Genomic DNA, 12,540 nt, shown 5'->3' on the forward strand with positions numbered 1-12,540 from the left:
CCTACAACCCACCATTGTGTAAAGAGAAGTGGAGGATTTAATTGAGCAAAATAAAATAAATGGGTTAGATTTAAAAAAACCTAATAAAACATGAGGGGTCAAATAAAGAATAGAAACTATAAATTTGGATTTTTAGGGTTGCAACTCATTTGGGTAGCCGCCTATCTGCTACTTCTTCCTCTTTCTCTCACAAAATCGAAACCAGAGCTCCCATGGCTTCCGGTGATTCTTTGCCCAGCCACCTCTCTTCTTCTTGTTCCTTTCTCTTTTTCTCCCTCTCCGTGGCAGCCGTCGCCGTCTTCTCGACCTCCGCCGCCTCCGACTGTCCGTCATTCCAGTCCGCTCCTCTTCACAGTGACATCGCTAGTTATACGGTGAGGATCCCGCTTCTCATCTCCTCTATGACTTTTATTTCTTCCTATTTATTTTCTTTTCGTTTTATTGGTTGCCTTTTCTCTGATCTATACTCTTTCGTTTAGATCTGCTCGGAATGAACGATCCTAGAGTTGGTGTGACGGCGGTTCGTTCCTCCTCCATTTGAATCGCGAGTAACTCGGATCGGGTGAAGACGATCTCCGGTGACCGTCTAGAGGCGGCAGATGGTTGTCTATTCCGGTGAAGACTCCCTCAGGGGTAAGATTGCATTGATTTTCAGTATGGTTACAGTTCATTCTAGAACAAAAAAAATGAAATTTCTGTAATCTCACTAAAAGACTCAGATCTTGCGTTTTTCTTGTGTGAAATGTAGCCATTGACAGGGACCAAGCTTCCTTTCGCTTTTGTTTATGCTGGAACAATAAAAGGTTCTTTTTTTGTTTGATTGTATTTGCTGGTATTGGTTTATTTTGACAGGTAGTGGAGTTTGATGAGGAAAAAATGGGTGCAGGAGAAAAAAGAAAGATTTTTGTCCTGTTTTTTTGATAGAACTCATCTTGAAAACCAGATCCTGGTTTGAAAACAGTTTAAGAAGAAAGAAAAATGGTGAACGATGGAGGTTTAGGAATAGAGAAAAAGACTCTGCTCTCCCCTCAGAATCAGAACAGATGAGAACCTGGCTTGAACAGATCAAGAAAAAGAATAAAATGGTGGAAGGTGGGAATTTAGGAATAGAGAAAAAGACTCACTTACTCTGTCTTCTCCTCAAAACCAGAACCTGGCCTTGAGAGGAAGACAGAGCTCCTACCAACCAGAACCTGGCTTGAAAGAGTGAGGAATAAAAGAAGAAGAAGAACAAAATATTATGCAGAAAAATTGAAGGAGAAGAACAGAAAGAATAAGAAAGAAGAAAACCTGGCTTAAGTTGAAGAAGCAAGACGCCAAGGGAGTTGAGGATGGAGGGCCCTCCCTTTTCCTGTCTGTTTTGGGTCTCTATCTATAGAGAAAACAGTAGAACTTGTTGGATAAGTAGTAACTGTATTTTTTGTATTTTTGTGGTATTTGAGTTTGTATTGTTTTTTTAGTATTATTTGGTTGTTGTATTTCAGAATTCATGGGCTTGATAAAATGGTTTTGAGCCTTTGGACCCTTGTAATTTCCTAAGTTATTTAAGACATTATGTTTATTCATTAAGTGTTCGTCATATATTTAGTATATAGATTTTATTTTGTCTTTAATTACTTAACCAAGAGTTTACAACTAAAAATTGATTACTATCTTATAACTTGATTATACATGTTTATATTTTTACTATAACTCTATCAATAAAATAAAATATTATTTCATTCATATTTAATCAAAAAAATAACATTACTTTAATTAATAATGAACATTCTAATCAATCGATTTAATTTTTATAACATAAACATTTAACCGATTATAGGGATTATATACATAATTTCAGTTTCTTTTCGCAAATATCAGTTTATTAAGTAACTATTTACAATAAAAATATTTACGAAATAAATTGGTTTAGAAATGTAAAATTACAAAAAAATGAGAAATTACTCCGGACAAAATGGGTATCTACACAGTTTATTCTTCATATTCTCTACTGACTTTGGCATCGGAGTTTTTCCCGTCGAACCCAACGACGCCCCCCACAGGGACGAGCTCCGATCAGAAGTTTCTCCCTTGTTATCAATTGGTGCAGTGAGCGTGGAATCCTTGATCAAATAAAGGGTTTTTCGTTCACACTGAGGACAAAATCCCTCCTCTGGGATTGAATCACCGATAATTACGCCATCTAGTACTGATCGCACTAACACAACTGCTCCTGTAACAAATATCGATGGAAACATGCCCACTGCTTCTTTCATCGATATGTGTGCTCGGGATATCGAGGCACGATATGGGCTTGAAATTGGGAACCGCCTCCGGGCGTTCATGACTCTTCCTCCTCGTTAGAGTACGGTATCTACGTCAGCTGTCTCATCTTTGCCTCCATTAAACTTTGGTCTGGGACCAGGTGCCCATAGCTCTTCATTCCTTCAAGCTCCCAACATTGATTCCATGATAACTACTACGGCATCGGGTGGCGGGCGACCGGTTATCTGGGAGTTATTTCCCGGCGAGGGAAGTCGAAGGAATGATACGGTCCCTCCTGGCGGATCAGGGATTCCAAGGTTTAATCTTGATGGACCAAATGTACCTAGGCGTCCGCGGACAAATTCGTCTCTTGGCGGATTTAAGGAGCCCACTCGTAAAAAGCATAAAAGGGATAAAAATAAACAAGCAGGATCCCCACGCCGTGGCAGATCACCTCCATCTACTGGTCGTAGAAGATGTAAAAGGCCAGAAAAAACATCTCATATAGGTGGACCACCGCCACATCCATCTTCAGGAACTGGTGGACGCACCTCGTCTGGAGGCCAGCAGGGAGGAAATGGTCCAGCTCCCCCAGGCAGAGGAAGTGGTGGGGGAGATGGTGGAGGAAGAGGAGGGAGCGGACGTGGTAATACTGGAAGACATTCGCCATCGGATCCATCGTCTGATTCAAGTTCTTCTTCTTCTTCTTCTCCAAGTAGATCGCCACGAAGGGGTCGCCCCAGGGCGGATCCGGAGAATTTTGATGATAGAGTGAGGGCCCTAGTACTCCAAATGAACGAAGAAAATGCTAGGCACAATCCATTCGCCAATAGGGATTCGCCTTTTGCAGCCTGGATCGAGACAGAGGAAACCGACAGAGCTTTCAAGATTCCTAATCTTGCAATATACACAGGCAAAGATAATCCGGAAGCTCATGTTCGAAAGTATCGAATCTTGGCCAGGCTCAATCGAGCCACCGAACCCGTGCTCTGCAAAATGTTTGTCACCACACTGGGAGGTCCAGCTTATTTATGGTTTCAATCTCTACCTCCAGGATCAATAAACAGCTTTGATCAATTAAGCAGAGAATTTTGTGCTAAATTTGCTGGTTGTATTCCTGCAGTGGTGAAATCTGGAAAGCTTTTTGAATTAAAGCAGAAGGCGAATGAACCCCTCCGAGATTATGTGGACACTTTCAACCAATTGTGTATACAAATCGTTGATGTAGATATCTCCGTAGCTGTGGAGTGTTTTGTGAGAAACACTACTTGTAAAAGTTTGCAAGAGGATCTCATTCGTAAAAAGCCCACTAGCATGGCAGAGTTAATGGAGCATTGTAAAGACTTTATAGAAGTGGATGACATTCGCCGAGGTTCGCCATCATCACCAAAAAAGGACAGAGGCGAATCTCGTCCTCGGGACCGGGACAAGGACAAATGTCAGGATTCTTCTTCTCGAAACAAATGAAGGGATTCTCGGAATAAATCAACGTTTGTTACCTCCTTCACACCTCTCAATGCCTCTAAGAGTGAAGTTCTTATGTGGATTGAGAACAGTCAGCACAAACGGAGCATTTCATACCCCGAGCCAAAAGGGGGGGAGTACACCAATAAAGGTAAAAATCCTAAAAATTATTGTAAGTATCACAGGAAAAATGGCCATGATACGGATGCTTGCTGGGAGTTAGCTCGAGAAATTGAGCGACTCATTGAAAGAGGTAAATTGGATCGGTTCATCCAAGCTGAAGGAAAAGAAGAAGATAGATCCAAGGAGGACCCAAAGAAGAAAGGAAAGGGTACCATCAATGTCATAGCAGGAGGACCTGGTTATCAGCCAGCATCGAAAAAGGCAAAGACGACCGCCCTTGATAGGACATCATTAAATCGCCCTTTCTCAGACGCAGGTCCTGAGATTCCACCCCATGCGGATGCACTGGTCGTCACCATGATGGTCGAAGGTTGGGAAATGAAGAGGGTAATGATTGATACGGGAAGTTCATGTAATGTCATTACCCAAGGAGCATTCGCCAGACTCCAGATAGATCCCGTCCAGGTAGAGCCGACGGTGGTTGACATTTTGGGAGTGACAGGTCATACCATTCAGACGAAAGGCCAAGTTACTTTGGATTGTGAGCTTGTGGATAATGATCAAGTTTGGAGAGGAGATTTGGAGTTCTCGATCTTGGATGGACAATTAGCTTATAACATTATCCTCGAACGACCTTTTATCTCCGAAGTTGTAGCTCTTATCTCTGTTCGCCATTTGACACTTTACATTCCCACGCTCAAGGGAGGTGTGATGGTCAAAGGTTGTCAAAAGGTGGCCCAAGAAACATATTCGGCATCCTTAATGATTCGCCCTCAATCTAAGGAAGAAGATGAAGAGGAGCGTGTCACAATGGCCTTAGGCGAGACCGAAATGTACTTTATGGCAGAGGAGAAGCAGGTACGAATAGCTAAGGGGCTACGGGGCAAGATCAGAGATGCAATCACCAAAGTACTTTGTGAAGCTGAAGATGTCTTTGCATGGAAGGACGAAGTTCTCCCAGGAATTAGCCCAGATGTGATCACCCATAAGCTCAACATCGATAAAGATGCAGTTCCTGTGGCTCAGAAGCGGAGAAACCATGGTCCGAAAAGGCAAAAGGTGATAGAGGAAGAGATCGCCAAGCTCCAGAAGGCGGATGCCATTGAGGAGGTACTCTACACACAGTGGTTGGCGAACGTCGTGCTAGTCAAGAAGGCTGGCGGATCTTACCGCATGTGCATTGACTTCACAGATCTCAATAAAGCTTGCCCCAAGGATAATTATCCTTTGCCATGCATAGACATGCTTGTAGATGGAACTGCCGGTCACGCAATGTACTCCTTTACTGACGTGAAGTCAAGCTATCATCAAATCCCCATGGAGCCCTCAGATAGAATTAAGACCTCGTTCGTAACGCATCAAGCTACTTATTGTTTTAAAGTCATGCCCTTTGGGCTTAAGAACGCAGGTGCTACCTATCAGAGGATGATGAACAAGATATTTGCGGACAATAAAAGCGGTAATTATTCTGTCTATGTAGACGATATGATCATTAAAAGCACAACTGTAGAAAGGCATGCACAAGATATAAAGGAGGTATTGGGCGTACTTCGGCACCACAACATCAAGTTGAATCCAGAGAAATGCACTTTCGGGGCAACATATGGGAAGTTTTTAGGGTTCATGATCAGCGAAAAAGGAGTCAGCCCAAATCCTGACAAGGTCAAAGCAGTCCTAAAAATGCAAGCGCCCCAGAATATCAGAGAAGTACAGCGCCTCAACGGACGTATCATAGCCTTGGGCAGGTTTATCTCTTGCTCAGCTCGTAGATGTCAGCCTTTTTTCGAAGTCATCAAGAAACAAAAAGCATTCGAGTGGACTGAAGATTGTCAAAATGCCTTTGAAGGAATCAAGCGGTTCCTCACAGAACCACCCATGATGAGCCGACCTTTGAAAGGGGAGGATCTTTACATGTACGTATCGGTCACGGATAAAGCCGTATGCACAGTCATGATACGAGAAGAAGATGGCCAACAATTCCCAATTTATTACGTGAGTAAAGTTTTGAAAGACGCTGAAACCAGATATTCAAAGCTGGATAAAATGGCACTGGCTGTTGTAACCACGGCAGTTCGCCTTAGGCCATATTTTCAGGCGCATACTGTAATAGTTCGAACCAATATACCAATGAGAAAAGTATTACAGAAGCCAGACACTTCAGGAAGGTTGATGGAATGGGCGATTCGCCTGGGCGAATTTGATGTAAGATATGAAAGCAGATCATCTTTGAAAAGTCAGGTCCTGGCGGACTTCGTGAATGAATTCACTGACGAAGGGATATCTCATCCCAAGCCTCCATTAGAAGAATGGTCGATGTACACTGATGGAGCTTCCTCGGCGGATGGAGCAGGTGTGGGAGTTGTGATCAAAGGTCCCCACTACATAAGATTGCGATACGCAGCAAAATTAAATTTCCATGCCACTAACAATGCTGCTGAGTACGAAGCTCTGATACTGGGATTACGTCTACTTCAGGAAATCACCCCAGAGCGGATCGTGATATATAGCGATTCAAAACTAATGGTCAACCAAGTAATCAAGAATTACGAGGTGAAAGACGAGGTTCTGGCCAAATATGTAGCAGAAGTCAAAAAGTTGCTGGATCACCTTGAAGTTAAAGAAACGAAGTGGGAATTGATTCACATACCAAGGGAATCCAATACGGAGGCTGATCAATTGGCCAAAATGGCTTCTAGTGAAGTAAACTGGGCGGATCCAGATTGTCCCTTCGAAGTAAAAATGGCTCCAGCATTTGCTGCCGAAGAAGTGTCCGTACTCACAACGGTGGAAGATGATTGGAGGACAGTCATCCGCCAATACCTATTAAATGGAGCATTACCTGAAGACAAGGAAGAGGCGAGGAGGATTGTCAGGAGATCAGCTTACTTCTCCTTGATCAATGATGGTCTTTACAGAAAATCCTTTAGTCATCCTTGGCTGAAGTGCGTTCTACCAGAAGAAGGGCAGCAAATCCTCAAGGAGCTACATGAGGGATCTTGTGGGTCGCATGAAGCATCCGCCACGATCTTGAGGAAATCCAGGATAGCAGGTTTCTACTGGCCTACAGCTGAGTTAGATGCCCAAAGTTTGGTAGAATCTTGTCACAGTTGTCAGATTCATGCAAATGAGTCACACACTATCAAACACATTCAAAGGCCAATCATTGAGGGCCGTCCGTTCGCCCTTTGGGGAATAGACATTGTTGGCCCGTTTCCTCCAACTCGTCGGCAAAAGAGGTATGTAATAGTAGCGGTTGACCATTTCACCAAATGGGTAGAAGCCGAGGCTGTTTCCTCCATTACAGCAGAACAGATAGTGGAGTTTGTCAAGGACAACATCGTGGGAAGATATGGCATTCCACATACCATCATCACAGACAACGGGACACAGTTTAACTGTGGCCAATTCAAGGCTTTTTGTGAAGGATTGGGCATCCTGAACAGATTCGCCTCCGTTTATTATCCCCAGTCCAATGGAATGACCGAAGTGACCAATCGAACGATTGTAAATGGGATAAAGAAGAGGTTGGGAGAACACGACAAAAAATGGGCGGACCAGCTTACAAGTGTTTTATGGGCCTATCGTACCACCCCAAGAACTGCTACGGGAGAAACGCCATTCGCCCTTTCTCATGGAGTGGAGGCCGTAATCCCCGTTGAAATACAAGTCCCCAGTGATCGAGTGGCCTTTTATTGTGAAAAGGACAACGATAAGCGATTAAGGGAGCATCTGGATCAGGTTGAGGATCGCAGGAATCAATCCTATGTACGCATGGCAGCATATAAACAGCGGATCGCATCCTATCATGATAAAAATGCCAAGCTTGTGGATCTAAAGATAGGAGATCTTGTGCTTCGCAAGGCTGATAAAGTCCAATCTCGAGAAGGCAAGGGCAAGTTGGGGATCAACTGGATAGGTCCATACCAGATAGTGGAGAAGGTTGGATCAGCCACATTCAAAATACAAGATATGGAGGGAAATACGCTGCCACGCACGTGGAATCTCCAAAACCTCCGCAAATACTTTGTTAGAAAATGAAGTATGACCATGGTCTTGAGTACTCTTTTTCCTTTAAACAAGCTTTTTCCCATGTGGTTTTTCTTGTTAAAGGTTTTAACGAGGCTCATTTATAAAGACATATTCGCTGTAATAAGGTGTTTCTCTCATTAATAAACATTGTTGGTTTTATTATTCATGTTCTTTTTATAGTTTACTGCTGCAATATCAATATTCCAGTCTTAAAAAGAAGGGGGGCATCCAACGCTCTCCACATTCAATGTAGATCCGCCACTTGGCGGATTCTGATCACCGATTGAGTTAAAACGATCCTTGGACGCAAGGTCTTTACACTCTCTTATCCCTCCCAGAGAGGGATTCACAAGTCCTACGGGCGGATCATTTCACCTCAAAGATAGGTAGCAAATTGAACCCCTGGGCAGCTTTACTTCCTCCAAGAAGGAATAAAACAGCTTCAAACCTTCACAAAGGTTCATACCATGGAGTATGGCTGGCCACCTACTCCAAACATAAAATCCTAAACATGCTTATGTTTAACGTACTTCTCTACGTAAATGTGAGAGTAAAATAAATAGATAACAGTGTAAAAGATTAACCAGATTGTACTTAGAAGATTTTTTACAAAAAGATCTTTAAACAGAAAACTAAATAGGGGCATCCTCTTTCTTGCTTCCTTCGCCTATGATGCTTGCTTGAGGATCCTTCTTCTCCGCAGTCACAGATCCACCAGAAGATACCTCCTTATCCTTCGAAGAAGTAGGACCCGGTGGAAGGAAAGAATCAGGAATGGGCTCTGTGCCTACCTTGAGCGGCATCTCTTCAGAGTTGTCCGCCACAACTGTGGTTGAAGGTTTGGTCTCCTGTGCGGGTCCTTTCATCCATTTCCGTACATAATTGCGAAGATACTCCCTGACATCTAGCATTTTTTTGAACCTCGCCACGTCTTCCGGTTCGGGGACGGCGAGCAGAGGATCTGTGAAGTCAACTTCGGGATGGGCCAGGGAGAAGTACGCCATAAGCATCTCACCGTAGTAAAACGCATGTACACCCGCCGTGTATTCAGCTTCTCCGAGAGCATCCTCATGGCTTTTGGCATCAGAAGCCATCGTTGCCTTTAAACTTTTAATCTCTTCATCCCGAAGAACTAAGGCCGCTGTGGCGGAAGCAAGATCCGCGTTTGCAGAGGCAATGGTGGAATTGGCATTCGCTATCTCTTTTTCTAACCTTTCAATGGTTGCCCTGTCCGCCACGTTCTGAAGGAGTCCATTTTCCAAAGTACGCAGACGGGCATACAGCTATAAAAGACAAAATGATTTAGTCTAAGGGCGAAAAAGAGGTGAAGGAATTATCATTATCTACATTCTTTTTGAACTCACCGAAAGAAGCTCCGATTTCCCCTTCTGGACATGAGTTGGCCCGGGGATTTGGTTATAGTTCCCTTGTACCTCTCCCACCTGGCCCAAGGCCTCATCCAGATCATTCAGAAGGGATTTGTTCTCAAAAGAACCTTGAGCCCCCAATTTGGCAGACCAATATCCTCCAATATCGGGCTTCGCCATCTACACAAATAGAGAAGAGCCATACATCACTTTAGAATCGGATGAGCAACAGAGGAAATCAAAAGATGGATTACCTGAACAATCTTCTCAGCATGTTTGGCGGATCGTATCGCGTCCGCCATAATCTTGGTACTACCCATAGTGTTAGGCCGCCTCTTCTTCAGTGGCGGATCAACAGCTATCTCTGCAGGACGTTTGCCCGTATCGGCTTGAGGATTAGCCGCTTGACTTTTCTTGCGCGCTTCATCTTCCAAAAGCTTCCTGCGCGTCTCTGCAAGAGCGTGATTGGCCTTAGATACACCCCTGCCAAAGAAGACATCAAGACAATCAAGACTTTTGAAGTAACAGAAAGGTACCTTGATCAAACTGAGTAATTTTCGAATAAATAAATTGATCCCCTTCTCGGCGAATCAATGGAATGTCACTCATCATGAAGGCTAAGGCATCTGCATAAGTCCATGCATCCGCCTTGATCTGCTTCATGAGATCCGCCACCTCTTCATCACTGCTTGTTAAGATCCACATGTCACCCGCCATATGTAGCGGACGAGAATTCCAAACTGAAGGGAAACCTAACGGTTCATCCTCCTTTATCTTCACATAGAAGAAACTCTCATCCCAGCTATGAACGTTGGACATTTTGTCGTAAAAAGGCGAATAGACACCAAATTTGGCGAATGTAAGATAGGATTCTGACTTCCTCTTGGAAGGTTTATGAAAGGCCCTAAAAATACGGCCCGTATAAACAACGCCTAAATTTGAAGCGAGATAGCAGTCTAGGGCCATGTCGAGCCAGCCATTAGGATGTAGCTGACTGACGGCAATGTCAAAGTATGAGAGGATATCCGCCATCATCTTGGGAAGAGGAAGGCGAAACCCTCTCTCTACATGACTACAGAATACAGTAAAGAAGCCGTTAGGCGGATTGGAGGGGCGTTGATGGGAAGCAGCAAGTTGGGTTTCGTAATTTTTGATCCACGGAAAGCGATCCGCCAGATTTGCCAAATCCGCGGCATTCATACGGGATGGAGTGGACTCCGCTCGAGGATTCTTTTTCTTAGTAGGGAGGGAAGAAGTGGCCATGGAACCCAGAAACCGGTTACGAGCACCGGCCGGAACGGCATCGGAAACAGGAAAAAAGAAAGAGGGATTTCTGGTTGAACGAGTCTGGTAATGGTTACGCGCCGAGTTATTGAACTCAGCTAAACCGGAATTAATCGCACCTACAGAAGATTGGGAGTCCTCCGACGATGAAGTGGTCCAACTAAAATCTACTTCAATCTCAGGAGGGGATGACGAGTTAAAAAGTTCAGAAGTCGACCCAGAAGACGAGGATGAACTTCTAAACATTCAAGATGAAAAGAAAGGGCACTTACATGGAAACGTAGAAGGTTGAAGAAGAGCTCTGGAAAACTTCTAGGAAAAGCTTCGAAAACGGAGAGAGATGAAGAAATAAAGAAGAAAGAGAAATTAGAAGGAGAAAAAGGTTTCTTTTGAACCTACCTGGGACAGTGTGCCACCACACGTGTCAACCATCAAATGGCGTTGAACAGAGCGCACATTAATGATGGAGCATATGACGGCGCGCGGAAGTCTAAAAGCCCTAAAGGACTTTAAAGGCATTTTAGGGGGGGCTTCTCATAACATCGAGATATTATTATGAGGACCAAAAGAGATATTTGCCTTTAAGTAGGCCACGTAGCAAAGGAAGTCAGCTGGCGGATCTCCCTGGATTAGCTCTAAGAGATCCGCTGGCGGATCTATAAGGCGAATCTCTCCATTCACCTTGGTAACGGCTGGCCGCCGACTCGGCCATAAAGGATCATTAAATGGGTCATTAACTGTCTTACCCGCCAGGTTAAGAGTAACTTGTAACCGCCATTAAATGAGCATTAATGGGGACTTTCTAGTTACCTAGAGGTTACGAACTTCTCAACTATATATAACCTACCATTCTAGGCTATCAAGGTACTCAGACTTTTCTATATTCTCTAAGCTTTGTCAATACAGTTTATTCTTCATATTCTCTACTGACTTTGGCATCGGAGTTTCCACCGTCGAACCCAACGACGCCCCCCACAGGGACGAGCTCCGATCAGAAGTTTCTCCCTTGTTATCACATATATTTTCATATGTTTAAAATATATTTAACTTATGATTATTTTTAGGTTATCATTATCGATAGAAATAATATTTCTATACGGGCAATATTTTTTTCATATTATTCACAAATCTTCGATACAATTTTAAGTAAAATTGTCTCGAGTGAATATATTTAAGTAAATAAACTCTTTATTCCAATCTCTATTTTATATCATGAACTTCATGATACGATAAATCTTATTTTAAATTTTCAATTAGGTTTATAGGCATTAAATTGAACTAACAATTTTTAGCTCGGTTTGATTTCGTCTTACATTAACACAAATTGAAGTTTTTAAGGAAACTTTAGCCATAATACATGTTGAATTTTAAGTCAATATAGGATGAATGTGCTATTTTTCTTTTTCCCAAGTTACAATTTCATAACTTCATATTAATTAATCAATTAGTTATATTCTTAACTTTTGGCCACGATTGAGACCAACCTTATCACAATCGAGGTATGAAAGGGAAGAAAATTAAGTATCGTTTACTTTTGGCCACGATTGCGACCACCCTTATCACAATCGAGGTATGGAAGGAATGTTTTAAAACAAAACTTAAGCATGTTTAAGTTTAGAGTAACGGTTGCGTCCACCCATGGCATGGTCGGTACCTCTTAAGCGAACACAAAGCAAATAAAAAGCATATAAAGTTATGATCGAGACCACCCTTATCTTGGGCGTAACTAAGCAAATAATTAACCCAAGTACTTACTCATTTAATGTAATATTTTAGGTTTGGGAAAGGAAATTTTGTGCTTTGAAATGCCTTGAGACGAAAGACTCAATAACATGCGTGCTTATATCATCCCGAATACTTCAATTTTAAAATTGAAAATACAAGACGAATGATATATCGCCTTTATACTAGTTAGTTTGATATTTTGCATATAAATTTGCCATACGAAGTTAATCTTTTCGGCTTAACTAATTCAAAAAGGACTACAGAGATATATGTTTTATTTACATAAAGAGATTAGTTAAAAGAA

At 42.7% G+C, this 12,540-nt stretch overlaps 1 long non-coding RNA gene across 2 annotated transcripts; it reads left to right on the top strand.

The window, feature by feature from the left end:
• Positions 1-73: 73 nt before the first annotated feature.
• LOC136224375 (uncharacterized) lies at positions 74-1,565 on the top strand. 2 transcript variants are annotated; one of them, XR_010686397.1, is made up of 3 exons: positions 77-374; positions 480-633; positions 853-1,565. It is a non-coding gene; the product is annotated as an uncharacterized lncRNA (long non-coding RNA). The 2 variants fall into 2 exon arrangements; XR_010686396.1 differs by having other exon boundaries at positions 74-374; positions 480-1,565.
• Positions 1,566-12,540: the final 10,975 nt, after the last annotated feature.

This window comes from Euphorbia lathyris, chromosome 3 (assembly GCF_963576675.1).
Source record: "Euphorbia lathyris chromosome 3, ddEupLath1.1, whole genome shotgun sequence".
Lineage (NCBI taxonomy): Eukaryota > Viridiplantae > Streptophyta > Magnoliopsida > Malpighiales > Euphorbiaceae > Euphorbia > Euphorbia lathyris.